General features: G+C 38.1%; 1 protein-coding gene across 2 annotated transcripts in view; it reads left to right on the top strand.

Moving 5' to 3' along the window:
* The window catches only part of cntnap2a (contactin associated protein 2a), a 306,440-nt gene that overhangs the window by 81,616 nt on the left and 198,095 nt on the right, over window positions 1-26,729 (top strand). The window lies entirely within an intron of this gene.

Below are 26,729 nucleotides of genomic sequence, written 5' to 3'. Positions count from 1 at the left end.
TTGGTAGGTCGTAGTTCTTCTGACTGCACCTTGCTAACATGTGTCGCTGCCTGTGGGGTACTAAACTTCTTTTTATTTCTCCTTTCCACTTCATTAGCACAGGCTATATTTAACCGCTCTAGTAACAGTTCATCTGAAGTCTTACAGTCCAGCAAGAGAGGCTGCATATCTACCCTCACACTGTCACTCTGGAGACCAGTGAGTATTGTGTGCAAGCACATACGCTGGACTAAACTTGGGTCATACTGGAGTCCTGATTCTGATTCTCGAGATGCAAACAGTACCTTCTGCCTAAGACCCAAGACTCGCATTAAGAAACTTTGAGGAGTCTCTTTGATCTGCTGCACTTCTGAAGCTAACTGCTTATAGAGGTCGGTAGCACTCCTCTCCTGAAAGTGAGTGCGTAGGATGCATTTGAGTGTGGGAAGAGTGAGGTTAGGTTTCTCTTCCAAATAATTACGTAGCTGCAAACTGGGGGAGATAGCTCTGATAACTGCATCAATAATTTCCACATCTAGGTAACCCCTATTCAGTCCATTTTCAATTTGATGAACAAGGCTGGAGAATGTCAGCTTGTCCCTTTGGCCTGGTTCACCTATTTGGCCGGCAATTTTGAAGTCCTTGCGCCAGTATGAGCTTGGCTGGGGCTGGGGAGACACACCCTCTTGAGGGTCCGCAGCATCTGGTAGCTGGGGCAAAGTTATTGGAGTCTCTTCCAATCTTGATCCTTGCTTTTCGTTTTCATCTCTTTTGACTTCATGCTTCATATCTGATATTTTATCTTTCAGTTTCAACAATTCAGACATGCCTTCATCCTGCAGTTCCTCTAGTTCTTCTCTTTCTAGGTACTTTACAATGTGAGCCACTAATGATAGACGCGATTTCCGTTTAACACTTCTTAATATGTTAAGAAAATCACATATTTCCAGTAGGTTATTTTCCGTCAGGTTGTTCAATGTTCCTACCACCTCTTCGAGTAACTGTTCCATTTTGTTGACGATCTAGGAGCTCTGTTGACTGTTCAGGAGTGAACTGTGAACTGGCACGTCTTTACTGTCCCTCTGATGATCTCGTACTGGCCTCAGATGACAAGTACTCAACCGCCAACTTCCAGTTCTTCTTAAACAGCAACACCTCCTCTCACTGCCATCGGCCTGGTTTTGTGGGGGGATTTAGCTGGCTCAGAATTCAGTGAGCAGGTCATGGACACTGGACATCTGAACAGCAATCCCAGCGGTGCCTCCAAAATGTTACACCCTGCATTCGCTCTTGAGACACAGGGGGAAATAATCAGAACAGCGAAATGTTGTTGTTACTTCAATCCAAACTTTTACTGTAATCATTAACACAAAAACCCATAACATACAATTAAACCCATATATATACATTATCAACACGTTAGAACCCAAAACATAATGTACAATTACCCCTATATATATAAATATATATATTATCAACACTTTAGAACCCAAAACCCAATGCACACACACACTCGTTCAACACACGGTCATAACTTGTTATATCTTTTCCTTTTACAACTTGTAGTAGTCCTACTATTATTCAACAGGGCAAACAATGCAATATCAATAATATAAAATCCTTTCTATGACCGTTATAGACACTGTCAACGATAATGGTGGACGAAGGTAGCGTGCTAAATGCTATTCCATGTGCGTGGCCCGAGACTCTCACATTCACGCCCGTAATTCAAAAGTAAATAAACATTAATAACCATTATCTCTTTTCTCACACGCTAAACAGTGTATATTACAAACCCCAAACTCAAACAACCTTTACAACAAACAGCATACCTTGACACACAGGGGGAAATAATCAGAACAGAGAGATGTTGTTGTTAGTTCAATCCAAACTTTTACTGTAATGATTCAGCATACCTCCCGTGCCTCAAGCTACTTGCTAAGACATCAATAATCGAATACCGATCTATTTTAACATGCCCCACACTTGCCATGTGGATCCAAGGATCACCAATCGAACACCGATACACACATTCAATCCAAACTCGTCATAGCTTCTTTACATGCAATCGTTAATAAATCAAACACTTTAGTATGTCACACTAATAGATCAAACACTCTAGTATGTCACACAAACATAAAATGACTCTTTCATGAGCATTCTATTGCACTATTGTCTTTACTTTTAGCTTGGCGATGGAATGCTACAGAAAGGACATTGTCTGTTTATGTTGTGATCATTTGTAGTCTGTTGCATTTTCATCTAAGTGCTCCTTCATTCACGTATCTTTCATTCAGTCAGCCCTTTTCTCAACTTTTCATTGCTAAATTCCACTTTCCACCAGCTGGTGCCATCTCCTATTTACTGTAATCTTGTGTGTGAACTTGAAACTGCTTGAGTTTGTCAATGCGACTCGTTAAGATGGAAGGAGAGGGGGAAGGTGTTAGAGTTGTGCACCAACTGTTCTATGCTCTTGCTTTCTTACTAACACACTGCTAATAAGTTAATTCCAAACACATTCTAATAATGTTGATAGTCATAAATCCAATAATCAGGACTTGATGTGGACAAGCTTAAAATGTTTCACAGTACATAGATAAAATAAATGGTGACGCAATAGTTGAATTAATATCAAAACTTGTTGTGCACCAACTGTTCTATGCTCTTGCTTTCTTACTAACACACTGGTAATAAGTTGATTCCAAAAACATTCTAATAATATTGATAGTCATAAATCCAATAATCAGGACTTGATGTGGACAAGCTTAAAATGTTTCACAGTACATAAATAAAATAAATGGTGACGCAATAGTGGAATTAATATCAAAACTACTTATCTGTTTTTATTCTGAATGGATGGAGTAACAACAGGGTCAGTCAATCACATGTAAGTTAACTGAAAAAATAAGTCCGTCAAGAAAAGGTTTAGTTGAGTTTAGAGGTAGGGCATCTAGCAGTTATGTGTGTGAGCGTAATTGGTTGTCAGTCTCCTTGTGCACTGCAATTGGCCATCAATTCAGGGCTTGTGCTCATTGTTAGCTGGGATAGGCTCCAGAACCCCCACAACCCTCATGTACATAAACAGTGAGCCCAACTATATCGAGCCAATTTATTAGCCATTAGCCATAACCCCTTAACACCAAAACAAACAAAAACAAATCTTCTTCACCTCAGTTCAAACATGCCATGGCTGATGGAGTTGGTCTAGTTCAAATGTGTCTCTCTTTCTCACTCGCTCACACTAGTAAATCACTTTGGTTCCACGTAATGCTTCTGAGGGTGCATTCGTGCACACAAGAACTGATGAGTTTGAACTGTACCGTAAGTGTAAAAGCATTGTGAAGTGGACTAATTGGCATGGCTGTTGTTAAAAGGAGTTTAGCTAGCGAAAATGTCTTGGATGCAGAAAGGGAGTCTAAGGCAAGCTTTGCAGCATGTCTTTGTAAATTATACATGCCATTCTCGCTTGATGTTTCGTATCTTGTAGCAAATTATCGTATATTGGAACAATAATTTTTATACAAGTGTGGTTCATAATGTAAAAATTTCTGTTTCATATTTGCATTATTGTTCTTTCACTATGAACTTTTCATGTATATTTGATGGATCCAAGCTGCAATCTGTGATAGTCGATCCGTGAAGTGGTGTAAATAATATTTACATTAAGGAAAGACGTATTTAGTATGGTGTTCTACATTTTTGTTATTATTTAGTGAATAATTAGTTTTACGGTCAACTGATTTTTTTCAGTTTCCTAGCAAAAAGAATATATTCACATCTTTTTTTCAAGCACACACATTATTCTTGCAAACAGTTTTTGCCAGTGTACAGACTTCTATCTGCTTACTACAAGAACAATCTATTTCTACAAAAACATTTTTTCTTGCGAACACTAATTGTCTCTGGCACTAATTTGACTTGTCATTTATTATTCTGATAAAAATGCACTAACCTAACCAGTTCCAAAGTGCTTCAGTGACACGTTTTACAAAATTGATACAATATTTCACACCACAACTGTTGCTGAGTACCAATGAGGGGAAAAAAACAATGGTGTCAGTAAGAGCAGTTTGAGTGATAATATGAGTTGTAAGGCAGATGACACTTACCAGACGAGGTGGAGGCGATGTGAGAGAAAAAAGTAGCTGCCAATAAGAAACACTTGTCAATGACCAAGAGCTAACTATAAAACAAGTGGTGAAAATTAAAAAGAAGCCAGGAAATAGAAGACTGAGGAGGTGTCGGAGGAGATCTGAAGGCCGCTCAGGCAGATATTTTAGGAGGAATTGATGCCACAAGGCTGACTGAGTATTTGAGTGATGAGAGGTTTTGATTCCCAAGCTTGGTTTAAAAAGACCTCTGGGACAACTATGGATCTAAGTCTGCATTTTTTTCCTCTTGCAGAGGGTGTTCCATTTAAATGAATGTGTGCGTCTTTAGTGGATTGTCTTGAGCCTGGCAACCTACATACTCCAACGTAAGCCAACATTGTAAGATTGTTTGAGCTTTCCTTTTAACTGAAAATTAACATTGTAATACCCTTGATAAAAGATGTGCAGAGCAAAACATGCAACACTTCATTTATTTCAACTAACTATTTTTTGTAAACATCTCTAAACTCTGTTCACATGAAGTAAGTTGCGAGTGTGCTGCTAAATTACATTTGTTGAAACAGAATTGCACAATTAATCTTGAGGATGTAGGCGGAGGTAGCTCTTTGGTGGACTGGTTAACGCATCTGCTTCAAGATTCAAATGCCACGAGGGAAAATCATGACTGTGTAGAATTTTTATTGTTCTCCACATTCTTCTATTTTCTCTCTCTCTCTTTGTATATATATACCGTATTTTCACGACTATATTTCGCACCGCATTTAAAGGCGCAGTGTCAGTAACGAGTGCTATTTCTGTATTTGACACACACACAAGACGCACCGGACCAAAACACGCAGCCAGGCATGGCAAAACATACACCATCTTAAACATACGGACACACGCTAAAAACACGTTTTTAAAAAGGCAACGGAAGCAAAACTGAGTTTGGTTGTACTTTATTTAGCCATTTTACAATGTACTCACGTTTTTTGATCAATCATCACCCACAAATCCATCAAAGTCCTCATTTTCTGGGTTTGAATTGAACAATTGTCCAAATGATTCATCAAAAACGCGGGGTTCCCTCTCTTCGTGGTCAGAGTCACTCACATCGCCATGTGGCTCGACAGAAATAATGCCGGCTTTGGCAAAAGCTCGAACAACAGTGCAAGCAGACACGTTCGTCCAAGTGGCCACAATCCATTCGCAAATATTGGCGTAGCTAGCCCGGCGCTGCCTGCCACCCTTCGCAAAGCTGTGTTCGCCACCTATCATCCATTGTTCCCATGCCGCTCACAACTTTGCTTTGAACGCCCGGTTGATGCCGATGTTCAGCGGTTGGAGTTCTTTAGTTAAGCCTCCGGGAATGACGGCAAGCTCAGAGTTCATTTTCATGACTTGGTTTTTCACCGTTGCTGCGAGATGGGCACGCGCAAATCAACTCAGCTTTTTCTTCTTGACTTGGCGAAGCTCGTTCTCCTGCTTCCTCCATTTGCTAACCGTGGATTTGTTGATCTAAAATTCCCTTGCGGCTGCTCTATTCCCATGTTCCCCCGCATAATTGATTGCTTGAAGTTTGAACTGAGCTTCGTAAGCGTCTCTATTTGTATTATTCATTTTCAGGGGGCCTTAGAAACCAAACCGAAATTGTTTTGCAATAAACACATGCCCACACTATATACGGGTACCTGGTAGGGGCGTGCCTTTAGCATCTGACCCAACCCACGTCCGCCTTCTCTCTATACAAGAAGCGTGGCTTCAGTCAGGCTTTGGAGCTTACACATGTCGCTCCGCATTATACGGCGCCTTGTCTATTTTGGAGAAAATGTAAGACTTTTTAGTGCGCCTTATAGTGGTGAAAATATATATTAATAATACATATAAATATATAAAAATAAAGACCGCTGTCAAAATTTCTGCTGGTTTTATTTTTTACTTTTCATTGTGTAAGAAGGGAGTTGTCTTATCTTTATTGCACAACAGAACAATGAAAACTTTTTAAAATCATATTTCACATTCTGTTTACTTAAAATTCCGTTCATATTTGAATAAGGAGGAAAGTAATTTAAATAAGTTTGAAGTTTCGAATTTAAAACAAAAAAGATGTGATAGTTATCCTGATAATTATCGATATCAAGTTATATATAATATATATATATATATATATATATATATATATATATATATATATATATATATATATATATATATAATTATTTTGGTTCATTGATTCATTGTTGCGGGCTGGTGGGCTACGGGTTAGAGCGGCGGTCCTCAACCTTTTTCTCTTCACGGACCAGTAAAGGTAAAGCTCTTTCTATTTTCTCTCGGACCGGCTAATGGGTAGGGCGACAGCTTAAATAAAATTGTGCGGGGGTGGGGTCGGTGCACGAACTACGGCAGCAAAAAAAACAAGTCCTGAGCATAATAGCAATTATTTATTACTATTATAACAACTTTTCTCATTTCAAGTAGGAGAGCAAGATTGAATACCTAAATATTTACTAGTCTGATGGACCGGCACCAGGTTGCTCACGGAGCGGTATCCCTCCACAGACCGGCGGTTGTAGACCACTGGGTTACAGCATCAACCTCACAGTTCTGAGGGGACAGTTTTTTATTAACATGTCTGTAGATCCTAGAGAGAATTATCACATTAAAACAAGAAATATAATCTCCACCTGACCGGCTCCTCACGGTCACCAAGGCCAGATATGTGGATTGATATGTCTCATTGCTGGACAGGTGGAAAGGTGTGTGGACATGATAAGGTGCTTGCCTTCTGTTTGGTAAAATGGCATGAGACAAGTGTGGGCAAAAATGTGTTAGCTTTGATCAGACCGTTTTTTTTTAATCTATACTTACAATTTTTGGGGAAAGGGATCTGTGAAGCTGTGCGTGGTGCTAATGTGTGTTTGCTCGTTCTGCTTACTGCAATAATAAAAGCTGTCCTGAAGCATGCTGTGCTGTTTTCAGCCGGGAAGCTGTCATAAACAATCTGCCTCAGCAAGCATGGCAGAGGCAAGGTTTCTATAGCCTCCACACACTGCTAAATACATCCGCCCATGCGTTGAATTCACTCAATTCAATATGAGAAAATGATATCCCATGTGACATTTGAAATACCAACTCATAGAAGGTTGGTAGTAAAAACTGACCCAAGGGGTACTGTCATCTTTCACCACTTAACGATTTAAACATTCATGGCTTCAGTACATTGCAGTATTTTAGATTAAGTATCCAAATCAAAAATATTAATAAAAATGTAAAAATTCATGCCGAAACTTGCAAGCGGAAGACAGGAGAAGAAAATGGCGGCAGTCTGGGCAGCGCCACCCAACTAAGCTCCAAAGAAGTGAAATTTCACCATAGAAGAATGACGCGCCGAATAAGATAAAAAGACTAGAAGCAAGATGTCTAGCCTCTTCCTTTTTGGGGGGGGGATTGAATTTCGCATCGCGAACATCATTTTGTGGAGGAAGGCGACGTCTTTCCTTTTCCTCTTTTGTTCGGATTGGATTCTGCATCGCGCACATCTCCTCCTGGAGGAAGACGACCCCTTGCATTCTCCTGTTTTATTTAGATTGGATTTTCCATCTCGTGGAGGAAGACTACGCTGAGCCTATTCCAGCTTTGTTTGGATTTCGGATCGCTCTTGAAAATGCCTCCTAGGTGTCCTGCACCATTTAAGGCACTCAATGATCCCCAGGAAAAACAAAATATGATTTCAGTTACCGAAAAACTGAAGTAGCTAAATGTGCTGAAGGCGGGCATAAGTATGCCCATGTAGCACACAATTACAGAATAAATGAATCTACCATGCGTTACATCAAGAAAGAGGAAGCGAACATTCCTAAAACCTCTAGGAATAAAAACATATTTAAGATTGAGAAAGCTCCATCGGTCAGGATCTCAAACTGTAAATTTGTGTCCCCCCAAAAATCGACCAGGGTTATGAGGGATTTACGCTGTAGATAAGGCCGTGGACCTGGCTCGTTTGGTAGCCACTGAAGGCTTCTCAGACATGACAGGGGAGGATGTCAACACACTGCTCGAGGGACACTGGGAAGTAGGATCACCCCTAGTATTAGTACCATACTACATGCTTTTGCGCTTATACAAAAATGAAAGTACAAATATACAATTATTAAGAAGTGTATTTATTTAATATTACTGTCATATGCAAATGAACTTCCCATCTTAATGGCCATGCCTTCAGCGTAAATCCCTCATAATGCTGGTTAATTTTTTCATTCCTTGTGGTTACCACTCGCTTGGTGTCCTTGGAATAGGATATTATTAGCATTTTCCGAATGTTTGCTTCTTCTTTCTTGGTATAACACATGGTAAATTATTGTATTTTCTCGCATATAAGCCGTATTTGAAGCAAAGAAAATTCATGACTGAATCCAGGTTACGGCTTATATGCGAATACCTTAGACTTGACATGTACAAAACTTAAAGGTTACAAAGACGAAACGGCATAACGCAAGACAATGCGAGCACACCTTATAACAACACGGTCATTTATTTCAAAATAGAGAAAAGATAAACTGATAGAACGCGAAATAAAATTTATTTTGACGTCTAGGAATGAAATTCAAGGAAAAAAAATGTATCTCGCATAAAACGTGAAAAAATCTCACTCACTTGTGCCTGCTACTGCTCGGGCAGGGCGTTGCCATCCTAAGGTAGTTAAATGTCCTCTGACTGGCCAGATGTGAGTAGCCTTGATGGATGTGTTCTTAGTGTTTACTATGTCAGCACATCCCCATAGTTGTTGAGGCTGATCGAAGGTCTTGCGGTCGATCATTAAAATATCAGCCTTGATACCTGCATAATGTGTATCTCATGCTATTATTGCACCCAGAGATTTGGGGAACACTAGACCGCTGCGAACACACTTCCTGGTTGTACTGCTCACCAATGTTCCCTCTAATTTTTTGTTTGTCTGGGCAGAAAGACAACCTCTCTGAGCACACTGAGTACTGGTGTGAGCAACATCATCATTGCTCACTATGGGCACACACCAGTATCACACCTGCCATAAGCAGGTGCATGTCTACTACACATAAATGATTTAGTCTTAATAAAATGTAATGATTGAAATCTATGAATGGGCGGCCCGGCGGATGAGTGGTTCGCGCGTCGGCCTCACAGCAAAAAACAAAAACAAATTGGGATTTTATTTTGTGCGCTCCATATGATTTGCTGTGCGCAGAGAAGACGAGAGTAGTGCGCAATTGCGCACGCGCACATCTTAGAAGGAACATTGCTGCTCACGTTACTTTTTGAATTTGTCTTAAAATGATGTTACATTTGGTGAAATATCGATCAACGATTACTGCCTTTCATTATTATTTTCCTAAACTGTGCCAGGCATTTGTCACGATGGCCAGACTAATGGACATTGTGATAATAGTGCGTTATGTCTTTTCAATCTCAACTTTCTAGGGCCCATAAACAAAAGCAAATAATAAAGCTCCATGAAGCATACTCATAAAATCCAAGAAAAATGGTGTTTGATCTCTGTGACAAACAAGGGGCAAAGGGACACAAATCAGGAACCGGGCTCCTTATTCAGTAATGAAGATTGAAATAATCCGGGAAAAAGGAGACTAATTGAATGGGGTCATGGTCCAAAGAATTGCATTTCAGTAGTCACAATCACAAAATGCCACACAACTCATCTGAGTAACATAACATTGCTCAATACAACACTAGCATAGAAAAGTAATATATTAATTAAATTCATTCCAAATTATATTCTGGATCAATCAAGAAAACGTAATATTTCCGCAGCGCCAACAACAGCAACACCTAAGCATGACCCAAGTGGATTAGCCAAATGATTGTCTGATAAGCACAAGGCACAGAAAAAAATGAACAGTTGGAGAAAAAGTCAAAGGAGAATGAGTCAGAAGAAAATATCAGTAGAAATGGAAATTATATAGACCTTGGGTCACTGAACTTTTTTCAACTAAATTAGTCGTAAAAGGAAAAACAAACATAGTGTCTGACTTTATTTAAAACCTTGTTAAAAAACTCCTGGCAAAGAGATTACTTTAAAAAAGACAGAAACAATGCAAATAATGTGACAAAACGTGACAAAAATGGTTGCACACAAAATCACGATGATAAGACTAGGAAGAAATAACCAAACAAAACCACAGTAGAAAAATTGTTATCAATACTAAAAAACAAAAAACAAAAATGTGTTGCATTATGTTTTTCAAAAACCAGAAACTACCAGAGACTGTTATTAATTTACTCATTATGCACAGCGCTTATTCAAGGTTCCCGAATTATTACTGTTTAAAACATTGCAAATGCAGGTTAGGATTCAGAGAGTGGAGTGCAATCAACCATCCATTTGTGAGCCTTCCTAACAGCCATGAGTGCAGAAACAAATATGCCCTGCTACTATTTCATGCTAATGATAAATACAAACAATATTCTCTCATAATGTAGATGTCAGAAAGCCCATTGGGAGGTACAAGAGAGAAGGGAATTAGTTTTTGCTAAATAGTTGCTAGCTCGATTAACAGTAGTATTTAGGAATGAGGACTTGCTTCACTTTGAATAAAGCAGTACTGCCTACTTCCCTTGCTTAAATGACACGAGTTCAAGTATGTGTGGTGGGTGAATAATAATTTGACATGCCATTTATAATGAAAAAAAACAACCTTCGGAAGATGCAAAAGCAGATTAATTAAAAACATAGAGCTGTTTTGTTTTATTGTGGACTTTGTAAATTAGAATTCCGTTGACAAAACCTTAAAGGTTAATTGAAAGTTATTCACAAGCAAAGATTTAGACATTTTTATTAAATAATTATTTGATAAATTATGTGTGGTTTTTGGTGTTAAGAGTACTGGTTACATACTATATATGTACAGTCGTACCTCTACTTATGCATTTAATTGGTTGCAGAACTTTTTTCCTAACTTGAAAATTTCATAAGTAGATAGTACTTCAAATGTAAATTCTCTAATTCGTTCCATAGTCCTCACACAACTACCAACTAAACCCTTAAAAATTGGTCCAAGTGTCCCAATTTTGAATGAAAAATGTGAGAAACACAAAAATGAGATACAATTATAAGAAAATAATTTATTAATGTCTTAAAATTAATAGCAAGCATACAAAATCTATCTGGGTTGAAACACAGGGGAACAAGAGGAAGTAACAGAGATAGCACACAACCACACGAACACATGATTGCACATCTCATAAACCCAACATTAAGAATTCAAACAACATTAACAACAGTAATCAACAACAAACATTAACGTTTTATGATTTCTTGGGAATTAAATTGTTCCCCCATTTTATTAGTTGCTACTGATTCTTACCTGTTTGGATTTAACTTGCCCTTCTGCAGTGCTGGGTGACAGACGTTTTGAAAAAAAATATCCAGACTATTGCCTTTGATGACTTTGATTAATGTTTCTATAATGCAAAAGACAAACATCGTCAAAGTGTGCGATGACCACACTTGAACACTTACTGGATGTTTTTTTTTTTCGACAGACAGAAAGTTCGTGAAATTTCTCCAGCATTTCTTTGATTTTTGCTACTGAAATGCTCGCTGCTTCCTCCTCGTCCGCCTTCTTGCCTAGTGTTCCATTAACTCTAGAGAGTTTGTTTTTATGTTCCTCGACCAACATCATTGTCCTCCTCGCTGACCATTCGCACTGGTAATTTTCTTGGGAGGTGTGATGTTAAAAAACAGAAGAAGCTGCTTTATCCATACTTGGAAAAACTCAAAAGTTCCTCATCGTGTGGAAGACTTCCTGTGTGTGGTTCCAGTTTTTGTTTCCATTTTCCAGTTTCCATTTACTTTGATTTGCTTTGTACTTTTTGCTTTTGCTTTGTTGTTCTGCGGCCTTTGCAAAGACTGTACTGTCTAACTTATAACTATGCCTTTTCTTGCTACTGTCACAATGAAATTTCCCGAATACGGGATGAATAAAGTTATCCAATCCAATTTAAAGGTGCCATTCAATTAGAGGTGCCTTCCAATTAGAGGGCATATATATATATATATATATATATATATATATATATATATATATATATATATATATATATATATATATATATATGGGTCATTTTCACATAATTCAGCAAATAACGGTAAAGACACTTTCAGAAAATGAATAATTTACAAAATGCAATTCAAGCATTCTGATTATCTCTAATTAGCAACACTAGCACTGCCTGGAAATATCTTAGCTGGAACTTTAATGAAAACATAATTAATTAAAATTTAAAAAATATGGGTGAATATTTGGAATCTTTCCTTGTGCCTTTCTTTTCTGATATCGTTCCCTTTCTTTCTCTAAATATTTGTGATAGGCTCCAGGGTCATTTTTAATCTTCTCCCTGCATTTGCGCATCGCTGCAGCATTAGATTTTTTCGCAGGTGGCTTACCGCCTTTTTTCTTAAATGGATTCATGTTCTGGAAATTTTACAAATCAAAGCAGGAATTAGTATACACATAAACATAGCATAACATGTTAGCGTCATCTCTACATATCTGTTGTATATTTAAAAATATGTATTTCATCTCTACATATCTATTGTATACACCTTTTAATAACGGTAAAGACAAAATTTATTAACGGTAAAGACACAACATTCCACCTCAGCCTTTGACATTGGTAGATGGTATTTCTTGGCACTCAGTAAATGATAGTGTTCTGCATGCATACACCATGCCCAGTTCATTAAAAAGCAAAGTAATTATGTTCACCAAGTTTTTAGGACATCGGTAAAGACATGGAATTGTTACGACATTTCACAGGTATGGTCCTTACCTTGGTTTTAGTTTCATTCTCATGGCTTCTGCTTAGCTGGCGTTGACAATATGGCTGACAACATCCTGGTACTTCTCCCACACCAGCCACCTGGTGTATTTACTGTGAATTTTTTGGTGTATTTCTCATGTGATAACGGTAAAGACACACTAACTGATATGAAAGGTACATCAGTAAAACTGTTTGCAGTTGCAATTCTTTTGCATTTTTCTCAAAGACAACTTGAGTGAAAATACTATTGAAACAAATCTAAACAACACATTCTAAATAGAGACAAACAAATAAATCATAACCCGACTTTTCATTCCTATAAACTGTGACACTAGATTCTGGACATCTAACGGAGTGGACAAATTCAACATAAACTGGCTCTCAATGTATTTGTGTCTCAAATAGATTTCTCTTAAAATTGGTGCCAAATGTAGTATAATATGTGGCAAACAAAGCAGTAGTAATTAATTTTTATAACTTTGTAACACATAAAGGGAAAGTCCAGGGCCATATCTTTACCGTTATTTGCTGAATTATGTGAAAATGACCCATATATATATATATATATATATATATATATATAGTGTAAAATCAAGCCCTCTAGAGATCTATTTTGTTGGACTTTAAAGTATATATATATATATATATATATATATATATATATATATATATATATATATATATATATATATATATATACTTTAAAGTCCAACAAAATAGATCTCTAGAGGGCTTGATTTTACACTTCAAAAAGGTGGATGATGTGATTGTCATAATAAAAGTGAGTTTTTTCAAAGCGTTGCCAAAGTTACCGGAATAATACATTACATCGGCAACAATCCCAAACAGATGTTTAGGATAATGATGTAATCTATATATCACTGCACACATACACAAGTCAGGCTCACTCTGAGCTTCAAGTAAACATGAGCAGGCACCTAATATATTCAATAAATTGATGTCTTTTCAGCAGAGATAATTCATTGTTACGGTTTTGCCAACACAACCTCATTTCAGGTGTGCATGTCTGCAAAGGTTCATAATAACACTCCGTTATCCAAGAAGATTGTATTGGAAGTGTTCTAGTGAGATATTCTTGAGTAGGGTGCATTTATATTCTGTTTGATTAGTGATGGACGTGAAAAAAACACTAGCTGAAAAGCATCACACCATTTCAAACCCAATATTACACTTTTTTCAAGCCTTCTTTCAGAACTTTTTGTGTATTGAATCAGAGAACAGTGTGTTGCCAAAGGCTCCCGAGAGTCTCCCGGCTGCACTGTGCCTTTGTCACCCCTTCCATTCACTGCTAACAATGTGTTGGTTCTATTTTCTGTACTTTCTTTATCTTGCGACCTCACTGACACATCGTGTTGTAAATAGGCAGCACATGTGACGGTGTGAGCAATAATAATATAGAATTAAGACAAAGGAAATGTTTGAACTTCAACTTGGTGTTCCCCGCCCACACCTCTCGCTGAAGATGTTGGTTTCAAACATTGACACTGAACACTGACGGCAAGCACAGTCGAACCTCAAGTTATGGAATTAATTGGTTCCAGAACTTTTTCCGTAACTTGAAAATTTCAAAAGTAGAGCAGTACTTTATATGTAAATTCTCTAATTCGTTCCATGGTCATTACACAACTACCAAATAAACCTTTTATATTGGACATAGTGTCCCAATTTTGTATTATGTATTTTGTCATTCATTCATCATCCGTACCATGCATCCTTGCAAAGGTTGCGGGAATTGCTAGAGCCTATCCCATCTGACCCCTAGAGTGGTCACCAGTCAATCATAGGGCACACAGAGAGACAGAGATCCATCCGCTCTCACAATCATACTGCCACCGATCGGGAATCGATCCCATGCTTGCCCACACCAACGTCAGGCGAGTGAACCATCACACCATCAGGTGGCATAGTAAGTTAATCAGAGGGGTACATTAAAAAGTGGAACTAGATCATTGATGACTTTCAACAAGATAATGTCAGTAAAAGAATGTTGGAAATATCAGAAATTTCAAGTTCAATAGGCGATGAAACAGGAAACATTAGAAAAAATATTTTGAAGAGAAAACAACAGAGCATCAAGTGTAAATGAGACCACAATGCAACAGTTAAAACAATGTTCTAATCCTCTGCATTGGCAGGGAAGGCAATAATCCAAAGACACTCTGTGTTAACATCACTTGCTCCTAAAACATAAGTTAATACATGAGAAGCAAACACAAAAACTGCTTATCGCTCCAACACAAACAAAGCTAACTGCAATAAACCTCATTTTGTCTTTCTGGGCCATGAGCAATTGTGATTTCCTGCCCACGACGGCAGGTTATATTGGCTTGGAGAACAATGCTAAATCCCCGTCAGCAAACCCCAATCACTGCAAAGCTTTAGCACAGTTGTGTTCCCTAGTCAGCCACTGTACAGACGCTCCCCTACTTACGAACATTCGAGTTACGAAGAACGGTACATACGAACATGTCTGCAAATTGCGTTTATGTCGAAAAATGTTCGTAAGTTCGATTTTGTATTGCGCGCCTTTTTCCGAGTAGTACTTCTTTCCGCCGCTAATACCGACGCCTGGCGCTGTGAGAGCTCAGCTCACCCAGCATCTACCTTCTTCTGCCCATTTCGTTGCAATGCGGAAGTGCGTGAACGTATCTCCAGTGCGCAAAGAACCTTTTTCATTTTTATCATTAAATATCTCGTGCATCCATTATTCAATATGGTTGGTGAAAAGCAAAAGGCTTCTATTGAGGGAGGTGCAAGGAAGAGGCAAGCCATTTCATTTGAAATGAGCGGCAATAATAACGAAGCTTGATGCGCGTTGCACGGGAATACAACTTGAATCGTTCGACCGTCAGTACCATTTATAAACATAAAGATCGAGCAGCAGGACACAAATATTAAACGTTGCACAAAGTTTGCAAATCAATTGAATGATGCCATACAGTCCTACGGCATCAATTATGATGAAAAAAAGAAAACTGCAATCGTCATTAGATAGCTTCTTTTGGCCAGTTTCTAGTAAATCTCTCTCTCTCTCTCTCTCTCTCTCTCTCTCTCTAATGTATGTATACAGTACTGTATGTATTCTCTCCATTTTATTAAATGTTTTTTTTTCAGTACAAACCAATGCGTGTTACTTATACAAGCCTTAAACATACAAATGCACTTATATAAACCTTCAATATACTTATATAGGCCTTAAATATAAATTATAATACAAAATATAGCACTGAGCAACTTACAAACAAATTCAACTTATGAACAATCGCTCAGAACCTAACTCGTTCGTAAGTAGGGGAGCGTCTGTATATGAATGAACACACACTCACACATTCAAAACATGAACACACAGAAATGCTAAATGCAAAATTTTGTGAGTCTCATTAACCCAAAAGGATCCACAGTGTCCATGGGAGAGAGAACCCTCATTTGTCAGCCTTCTGTGAATCTTAAGAAAATGGAGTTCATCTCTAATTACTCCTGGACTTCCCTTAGAAAAAGTGTTATTACGGTTTATTTCTGCGTGTGCTTATCTTAGTATTGTTTGATGCATTCTTGTACAAGTTCAAATACAAAAGTTTAAACGAATGTATTTTGTTGTGTGCAATGGATGTTATGTTCCCTATTTTAAAAATATATATATCTTTCCTGGACTCGAGTGTATTAAAAAGATTGCATTACTCTAGTTTATTGAATAATTGTACTGTGTAAGGAAACATAAGTCTACCTTATACTTGTGTAAAATAAATTACGTTAAGTTCATACCTGTTTTCACCATTGCAGGGTAAAACCCGGTGCAATATTTGAATGAATAAAACTTTCTTGTGATTAACCAGAGTAAAATATGGTACATTCTTTGAATTGATAAAATAGTTTTTAACATGATAAATCGTCAGATAGTGAATAGTGCTTTTTACCTTCAAGGTACTCCAAGCGCTTTAACACTATTTTTTGATTGCATTGAATTTATTTTTTTCATTTTCATTATACAAGTATAATCAAACATCTACTGATGATGCAGCATCAGGAACAACGTAGGGTTCAACCTTTAGCTTGGAGAAGGACTTTTACACCATTCAGCCATACTAACCCATAATTATAACAATAACTTGTATTCCAGTAGTTATACTTCTTGCTCCATGTCTATAAAGCGACTTGAAGTTGTAATAGTGACCCTAAAGAGATTGAGTAAAGTAGAAAAGCGATGGACAAACAATTAATACCCATACAAATAATCCACATACAGTACAGCCTATAAATGTTTTTTTTTCATATCTTAGCCCATGTCTTTAAGCTTATCCCTGTCACCCCACTTGCTATTTTTGCTTAAAATTGCCATTCAGATCATACTGTCTCTCAGCATGACAGAGTTTAGGGCTGACAAAGAGGTTGGAGGGCAGTGGAGGGAGTGATATTATGGGCTTCTGTTGCCAGATTGGCAGCAAATCATCTTTATGAGCGTTGAACGAGGGAGAGAGATGGTGGCTCGTGATTTCTGCTTGACATCTACAGGGGAAATGACTAAGCCCGTCCACACTCCTTCAACAACTAGTGATTCACAGATTGGTTCTTTGACCGACCCGCAGTGCAGTGAAGTCACGTTGAGGAAAGCATGAACTCCCTGGGGCTTTTTATTATGCACCATTCTGGTGTATTTTATTATCTGCTTTCCTGATTCTGTTGCTCTTTCAAAATACGGAATACATGTAAAATCTGCAATTGTGTTTTGCATATTTCCCTTAACATAGAATGAATATAAAATATGCACAGAAAACAATGATTTTGCTTGTTTTTGATCCCATAGTATTTAATAAAAAACAGGCATGTTTTTCACATGTACTTGTATATGAAGCTTGACTTTATCAATCCATCTTTTCCCACATTATCTGATATCGGGTTGCAGAGCTCCAGCTTCAGCAGTCAAGCCCAGACTTTCCTCTTTCCAGCGACTTGATCCAGGCTGAGTAGTGTGATTCCCCTATAATTAGAACACACCTTCCGGTCCCCCTTGTAAAAAGGGGAGCAACCACCCCGGTCTGCCAATCCAGAGGCACTGTCCCTGATGTCCATGTGATGTTACAGAGACATGTCAACCAAGACAGCCCCACAACATCCAGAGCCTTTAGAAACTCCGGGAGGATCTCATCCACCGCCGGGGTCTTGCCACCTAGGAGCACAGAGATAAGAGAATCCGCCCCAGTGTCCCCTGGCTCTGCTTCCTCGTGTGTTGGTGGAGTTGTGGAGGTATTCAAAGTATTCGGCCCACCAAATCACAACATCCTGAGTTGAGGTCAGCAGGGCCCCATTCCCACTATACACTGTGTTGATGGTGTACTGCTTCCCCTCTCTGAGACGTCGGATGGTGGACCAAAATTTTCTCGAAGCCACCCGAAAGTCGTTCTCCATGGCCCCACCGAACTACCTTTTTCAGCCTGATGGCATCCCGGTGTCCACCAGCGGATTCTGGGATTGCCACCACGACAAGCACCGACCACCTTGTGGCCGCAGCTCTGGTCTGCCACCTCAGCAATAGAAGCATGGTACACGGTCCACTCAGCCTCAATGTCCCCACCTCTTCCCGTGTGAGAAGCTTTGTCAACAAGAACGGTGAGCAAAAATCCCAGAACCACATGGGGGGAGCCAGTGAATGACCTACAGACATCTGGGACAATAGTAACAAAGGCTACCATCAGTAACGCAATGCGCCGCCAGGGACACAAATCCTGCACGGCCAGACGTGTCCCCCTACTGAAGCCAGTACGCATCCAGGCCCATCTGCGGTTCGCTAGAGAGCATTTGGATAATCCAGAAGAGAAATGGGAAAATGTGTTATGGTCAGATGAAACAAAAATATAGCTTTTTGGTAGAAACACAAGTTCTCGTGTTTGGAGGAGAAATAATACTGAATTCCATCCGAAGAACACCATACCCACTGTGAAGCATGGGGATGGAAACATCATGCTTTGGAGTTGTTTTTCTGCAAAGGGACCAGGACGACTGATCTGTGAAAAGGAAAGAATAAATGGGACCATGTATCGAGAGATTTTGAGTGAACATTTCCTTCCATCAGCAAGGACATTAAAAATGAGACGTGGCTGGGTCTTTCAGCATGACAATGATCCCAAACACACCAGGGCAACAAAGGATTGGCTTCGTAAGAAGCATTTCAAGGTCCTGGAGTGGCCTAACCAGTCTCCAGATCTCAACCCCTTAGAAAATCTGTGGAGGGAGTTCAAAGTCCGTGTTGGCCAACGACAGCCCCAAAACATCACTGCTCTAGAGGAGATCTGCATGGAGGAATGGGCCAAAATACCAGCAACAGTGTGTGAAAAGCCTTTGAAGAATTACAGAAAACGTTTGGTCTCCGTTATTGTCAACAAAGGGCACATAGCAAAGTATTGAGATGAACTTTTGGTATTGACCAAATAATAATTTTCCACCATGATTTGCAAATAAATTCTTTAAAAATCAAACAATGTGATTTCTGTTTTTTTTCTCCACATTCTGTCCCTCATGGTTGAGCTTCACATGTTGACAATTACAGGCCTCTCTAATCTTTTCAAGATTCAAGTCTTGGTGGTTGACTAAATACTTATTTGCCCCATGGATATACGTACATTCAGTCATACCTCTACTTACAAATGCCTCTAGGTATAAAAGTTTCAGGTTACATTTTTTTACATGCAAATTAGTGACTCGAGATACGGAAAAGATCAAATTTACGAACTCCCCCAAAAAGTAAATGCATTTCTTTATCCGTTATTTTATTTTGAATTCCCTTTACTAAGCAATTAAAAACTAAAAAAGCAACGTGGCACATTATTTCACACACAGAGCACACTTAAAAGTCTAAAATGTACTACAAAGTGGATGGCTTTCGGCCCTGGTAGAACTGGCTCTTGCCGCCAGCTGGCGGAAGAACACGGGTATTGCATCTATAACGCCCACGGAGACAGATATTTCGGCAGCGCAGGGCACATTTTCATATGCTTTATTTATTTTAAGACAATAAATAATTTCCTTATAATTTTCTCTCATTTTTATGTTTCCTGTTGGAGTCACATCTTTCATACAAAATTGGGACACTTTGACCAATTTTAAAGGGTTTAGTTGGTAGCTGTGTGAGGACCGTGGAACGAATTAGAGAATTTATATATAAAAGATGCATACTTATAAAATTTCCAAGTTTATATATATATATATAAATATATATATATATATATATATATATATATATATATATATATATATATATATATATATATTTGTATAGTGTTTTTTGTAAAAACACTAATCTTGTAAACTCACTTTCCTGCAGAGACTAGGCGCTGGTCCCGGTTAATGATTGCTATATGAGCTGCTGCCTTAGTAAATCAGGAGTTAATTGCTTGCAGATTGTCGGTGCAAATTAAATGAAAGCTGCACATTGTGACGTGGTCTCTTAGCACTCCTGCACGATTCATTCTGAGAGTCACATAAAATTGGAATAATTCCACTGGACAAATGGAGGGAAGAAATGGTGGGATTAAAATCAGTTTCCACTCTGATTCTTGGTGCTCTGCATTCATAAAATACAATCATACTGATACTAACAAAAAGGCTTTCTCCCTCCCAGTTACTGCAACTGTGAGAGGTGAAGGCTAATAATTCATGCTGCTCTAAGTAACTTTACTCTTGGTTGAAGCTTCACTGATTCATGTGGTATATAACTGATATGACCTGGAAACCATAGATCAACATAGAGGGTAAAAAGAAGAATGTTGAAATGCAATACAAAAATATTTTAAGAGGAGGCATTAATTATAGGAATTGGTCATAAATTTACTCACTGCAGTGTTTGTCTCTTCATAACTACCTTAATATAGTTTCTTTTTTAATCATGCTGAATATACTTTTACCTGCAGGTACACCTTTTGAGCCTCATATTTAGTCATCCACAAATGTTGGTGTTTAAATCTCAAGGCGGTCTGGTTCTTAACAAATTTCCAATCCTTACACACGAGACGCTGTTTATTGGATTGGATTGGATAACTTTATTCATCCCGTATTTGGGAAATTTCATTGTGACAGTAGCAAGAAAAGGCATAGTTATAAGTTAGACAGTACAGTCAAAGGCCGCAGAACAACAAAGCAAAAGCAAAAAGTACAAAGTACAAAACAAATCAAAGTCAATGGGATCATTAAGAATCACCAAATCATTAAGACAGAAAAGCAGCAAAAACACAAAACGAGCTTCGAGTTTCGGTAGCATAAACGGATAGACTCAAAAAGACGTAAAGTTGGACAAAAACTGGTTTAAGGTCGTTATCAATATCCGCTTTACTGTTGGTTATGTTATGTCTTATTGTGTACAGTGTTTGGTTGGCCAACAATTTGGAGTGTACTGCGCCTACTGCCTGTAGTTAGCTGAGATACGATCCAACACCTCAATGGGCATAAGCGGCATGGAAAATGAATGAATAAACATCTGGCTTTGTTGTTCCTATCTGCCAGAATCAATGTATAGAAAATATAATAACACAGTAACTCACCCTTAGGCATGTAGAGATGGATTCCACTTGTACACCATACATCAACAAAGAGAGACATAGACTTAGCAGGTGCAGCTTTTTTTTGTCTCAGAGCCAGTTTGGAAAACAACTCATTTTATTGCCCAGCATATTGGGGAAAAACATAGATGCAAACCTTTTTTTTTCTATATCTAGCTCAAATGCATTTTCACAGTGGCGGCAATACTGCATTTTTACAAAACTAATTTTAAATTTTGGAAAGAGAACTTTTGGCACCTTATCATTAAGATAAACTGTCACTTACCAGTCCCTGCTGTGGGTGCTGCATGAGTTTAAATTGAATAGTGTGTGTTTTCCGGTCCCACCGATGGACCCATGCACACCAACATTATGTAACACGGAGTTGAAAGTACCTAAAACAACGTCTGTTGCACCTAAATTTACAGGCCAAAACATATTGTACTACTTTCCAGTTAAGACCTGAATAGTACATATAGAATATTTGAACGGGCATGTACATGCATTATTTTAACTGAAAAAAAAAATCAAATTTAGCATTATAAGCCTGGTAAAGAGTTTTTGATGCAATCCAAAATTGATAATACATATGGTGCAGGAGATAGCTCTTTAACCTGACCTTGGTGCAGGTTGCAAGAGATTTATTCAAACTCAGTGAGGGTCTGATTGTGTGTGAATGGTTGGCTGTCACTGTTTGCCCTATGACCGACTGGCGACCACTCTTGGGTGGTTAGAATGAATTAATGCATGCCTATTTCACTGTCAAGTTCCATCTAATGAATTGCTCAGCAGGATTCTCTTCACTTTTAGGTAGTAGTAGTTAGTTATTCTGAGAGGCAAATTGCCGATGCTGATGTTTGTTTTTGGAAAACCTTAACATAGCTCCACATACATTTTGTATTGTCACATACAGTAATACCTCGACATACAAGTGCCCCGCCATATGAGGAATTTGAGATACGAGTAAAATTCAGAGCAAATATTTATACCCTGAGATACGAGACACATTTTGAGATACGAGAGTTCGAGACAGCCAGGTGGCCATGCCGCGAGAGGATTTTTATGATTTCAGCGCACTGTCTTTCTCAGCGCATCTCCCTCATACAAAGTTCTCTACAAGCACTGGCCGGAGCGTTGCATTTTTTCCGTGTTTTTTTTTCTTTTTTGCATTAGTGCATAATTAAGGGAAATACAATGGATCCAAAGCAAGCCTGTGCAATGAAGGGTAATGCCAAGAAAAGGAGTATGATGACAACCGATATTAAGCACAACATAATCGAAAAACATGAGTAACTGGCTCACCAATTCGTATGGAGAAGCAGGAAGTTCGCCAAAAGCCAAGGTGGAATACATTCACCACTTCGCCTTGGTTATTGCACAAGAAGGTTTAAATTTAGTGTAATGTAAGATTAAAACTTTTTTTTAAGTGTGTTTATAGGAATATAAATTCATCTAAGTTAAATTTAAAGTTTGTAACGTTATGAGCGCGTAGTCAAGTGACTCTCTCTCTCTTTCTCTCTCTCTCTCCCATCCACGAACTAACCGTTGTATAAAATAATGCCACATTTTCTTATTAAACAACATAATCACTAGTTATTTGTTACTCTTTTAGTAGATGGTGAATTACAACCAATAAAAATGTTTTTCCATTGTAAAAACCTTTTTTTTTCAGAGGGTGGGAACTAATTAATTTGTATTTAGTTCCTTTCTATGGGAAATGTGGACTTGAGATACGAGTAAATCGACATACGAGCTCAGTCCCGGAACGCATTAAGGCCGTATCTCAAGGTACCACTGTCTTAAAAAAAGGTTAAATACCAGATATAATTAAAGTAGTTTTATGTACTGAGCCTAATATACAATGCTGGAAGCCAATGCTGGTCATTTGTACAAGGGAAGACACCTATGCATTCATAAAAAAATCAAATCAATCAATCAATCAAAAATGGTCCTTTGTTCATGTATAAGATAGTGTGAAAAAGTGAACTATTAAATGGTTGGGCCACCCAGAGAGGCAACAAAGGAAATATAGGGTTTCTTCCACAAAGATAGAATCTTTAACATTTCATATTTTGGTTGACTTTTTCTTACTGAAGATGTTTTATTGATGTTTGGCAACAATGTAATGAAGCTCCATCCGGAGGTATTTACTGTTAAGACAGCTGGTAATGAATTTTGGACCATATGTAATTTTCTTTTCTTTTAAAGGTCATTATGAAACCCTATAATGGGTACTCAATATTATTTTCCATTCAGGTGTCAGAACGCTGGACTTTTCTGGACTATAAATCATTCTGGAGTTTAAGTCGATCTATCAAAATATGCATCAAGACAATGAAAAATCATGCATTAGTAAGAATAAGGCTGCATGTGGCAATAAAATACAATAAAATGCTCAATAACTTTGCTACCTAAGTCTGGCCATGTCCTGGGTCATCCCTAGGACCTCCTCCCAGGGGGGGATGGCCTGCTATATCGAAGAAAATTATCAAAGTGGGAGTCATAATCAGATGCCTGAGCAATCTCATCTGGCTCCTCTTGATGCGAAGGAGCGGCAGCTCTAGAATGAGCTCCTCCCCGATGGTCCAGATTCTGAAAATTCTGAATGCAGAAGCATTCGTAAGTACATTCTTCCCTTGGATTTTGCGGATAATGTAGTAGATCAGACATGGCTGTGATAATCGTAAAATCGCGAAGTAGGATCCCCCCAATTTTACCGTACTTAGATGTTTTGGCATCGATACAATTTTAAAAAGTGTATATATTAAACGTTATATGCACAATATCCTTATCTCTCTTTCTGAATATCTGACTCATTTAACCCTTGGCTTTTTAACTCTCCAGTTGGTTGCATAGTTTTTCCATAAAGGTAAATGGCCACTTATTTAATTTATTGAACATTATTTTAGTGCTGTTGGACACTTGTCTTTCATGTGATAAAATCAGTTCTACAAATGTGCAGGTTATCCTGGTAAAATAAAAAAAATGTGATTTAATCTTCTTACAGTTGATTAAACACTTAAATTACCAACACTGACATAATTTCCAGCAAATGTATTTTGATATAATTGAACATTATATTTAAATACTTTAAATACTCTTAAGTCAATGATCACAGTCACAAGCATCTGCAATATCAATTAGATTAGCTCTTTGGATCCGGTAGAACATCTGTTCATTTTGTGTGCAAGCCTGTCCATACGTCTCTTTGAAAACCACCCGGGAGTTGATGTCCTGCAGGACCAGGTGGAAAGGTCATCTGGCATATGTGCCTGATCCTTCATTACAAAGTGTCCCTTTACCCACTTTTAGAAAGAAGTTCAGAAATTTACTTCAGGATCAAACATGCTTTTATTTAACAGAGCTAACAGGCAACAATAGTAAAAGTGTTTGACACAAAAATATGTTGATTGTTGGTGGTTCACTTTTCTACCGGATTATTGGAATTGTGTGTACTAAATCATCAGATGTAAGCCATGAACTGTAACTCGTCTCCCCTATGTTTGACATCATATCATTGTATACTACATACAGTAATACTTTGACATACGAGTGTCCCAACATACGAGATACAAGGAAAATTCCAAGCAAATTTTTGCCCTGATATACGAGATAAATTTGTCATACGAGCATACGATGCGGCGGCTAGCTGGTCCTTTTCAAGCTGAGCAGTGATATATATTCATGACGAGAGGGAGGGGCTTTTTTTAATATGGATAAAGGAGAAACAATTAGCGGAATCTGTGAGGACTTGAAATTAAATCAAGCAACTGAAGGGACAGTTCGGCGCCAGCAGAAACCTTCGAGTTGTGGCTGGTTCGATAACTTAAAAAAAATAACTGGGATACACTCGGTTGTGAGGCAAAGGGGGGCAGCTAGTTCCGACTCCAAAGTCGCAGTGGAATGCATTAACACCTCGTAGCAAGAGTGGCGTCTGGTTACGAGTTTCAGTGTGGATTTTCACATTTTTATGAACTTTAAAATAAAAAATAAAAAAATAAATAAATTCCCTAGAAAAAAATCAGCAATGGAGTGAAGCCGTGAAAGTTGAACCGCGAAATGACGAGAGATTACTGTACATATTCATTTTTTCATCACTTTACGTGCGTTTCCAGATGTTTGTTGTGACACCTAGCATGATGGACGTCAGTGTGTCATTGATGTACAAATGACCTGCTGTGTATCATATATCTACAATCCCCTCATTGTAGCCTTGGGTAATCAGATAGGTCCATCAAAAAATAAGCCTAATAAAAATGCATGCACAGCTATATATAACAATACAAAGGAGAAATTCACCAATCTAATGAGTCAGTGGTTGATTGAGATTTCAACATGAAATATCATTTGTTAAGCAGTAATGTATTATGCAAGGTGGGTTTCCAGTGGATTTGGTTTTGATTAAACAAGACAAAAGTTTCCTTGGTTTGAGTCTTTATAGCTGTATCTTAGCTGATTAAAATAAATTATGAGAAAAAGTCAGAGCTATTGGAAATATTATTTTAACAAGATATGCGCCATAAACTCAAATTCTACTTGACTTTTCCTGGGAGCTCTTTACTCTGTGTGGGTACCATGTACCATGTGTTACCATGTCGTACTAGGCAGAGAAAATATACACTTTACTCACTTTTCATGAAGGACAATGCAGACTTTCCCATTCAGAAATATACTCAAATTATTGAGCCTTGCTGCACTTTATTTAGTTTTTTTATTCTGTGAGTGCACTTGTGACACTGCATAATATATCTAACCAGCCAAGTGGCCAAGCCTATTACACACTACTACAAACACAAACACACACGACGCAAACAAAAGTCTCCACTCCAAATCTGACTCTCACACACTGGTGCACACAACACGACAGGCAATGACAGAGAGCTATGGACTGCTTCTACTTGGCCTGACAGACCACATTTCTCTCAGCATGAAACCTAATGTACTGGAAGAAATTGGTGTGTTTGTTTCTTTATGTGTGTTTATATCATCGTGATAAGGTTCTTAATGTTCTTGTGGGGGAAATGATAAGTGAGATTCTCCTTCCTTTTATGATGTCTTGGAATCAATTATTAATCACACTTTTAAAAAGGAAAATAGATGTTTTTTAAATGTATTTATTCATTTATTTATTTTAAATATACCATGGCACAAATTCTTATTTGAAAGAGTGGCTAGCATGTTTGCCTCTCAGGTCTGAGATCAAGAGATCAAGTGAAACAGAAAATGTAAATAAAACGCAAATAAATGAATGAAACGCAAAAGATATATAACCGGAAATTTTAACTATTTAGGTAGT

The sequence above is a fragment of the Stigmatopora argus genome, chromosome 17, assembly GCF_051989625.1.
Source record: "Stigmatopora argus isolate UIUO_Sarg chromosome 17, RoL_Sarg_1.0, whole genome shotgun sequence".
NCBI lineage: Eukaryota > Metazoa > Chordata > Actinopteri > Syngnathiformes > Syngnathidae > Stigmatopora > Stigmatopora argus.
The sequence above is the reverse complement of the archived record's forward strand: the minus strand, read 5'-3'. Positions and strand labels throughout refer to the sequence as shown.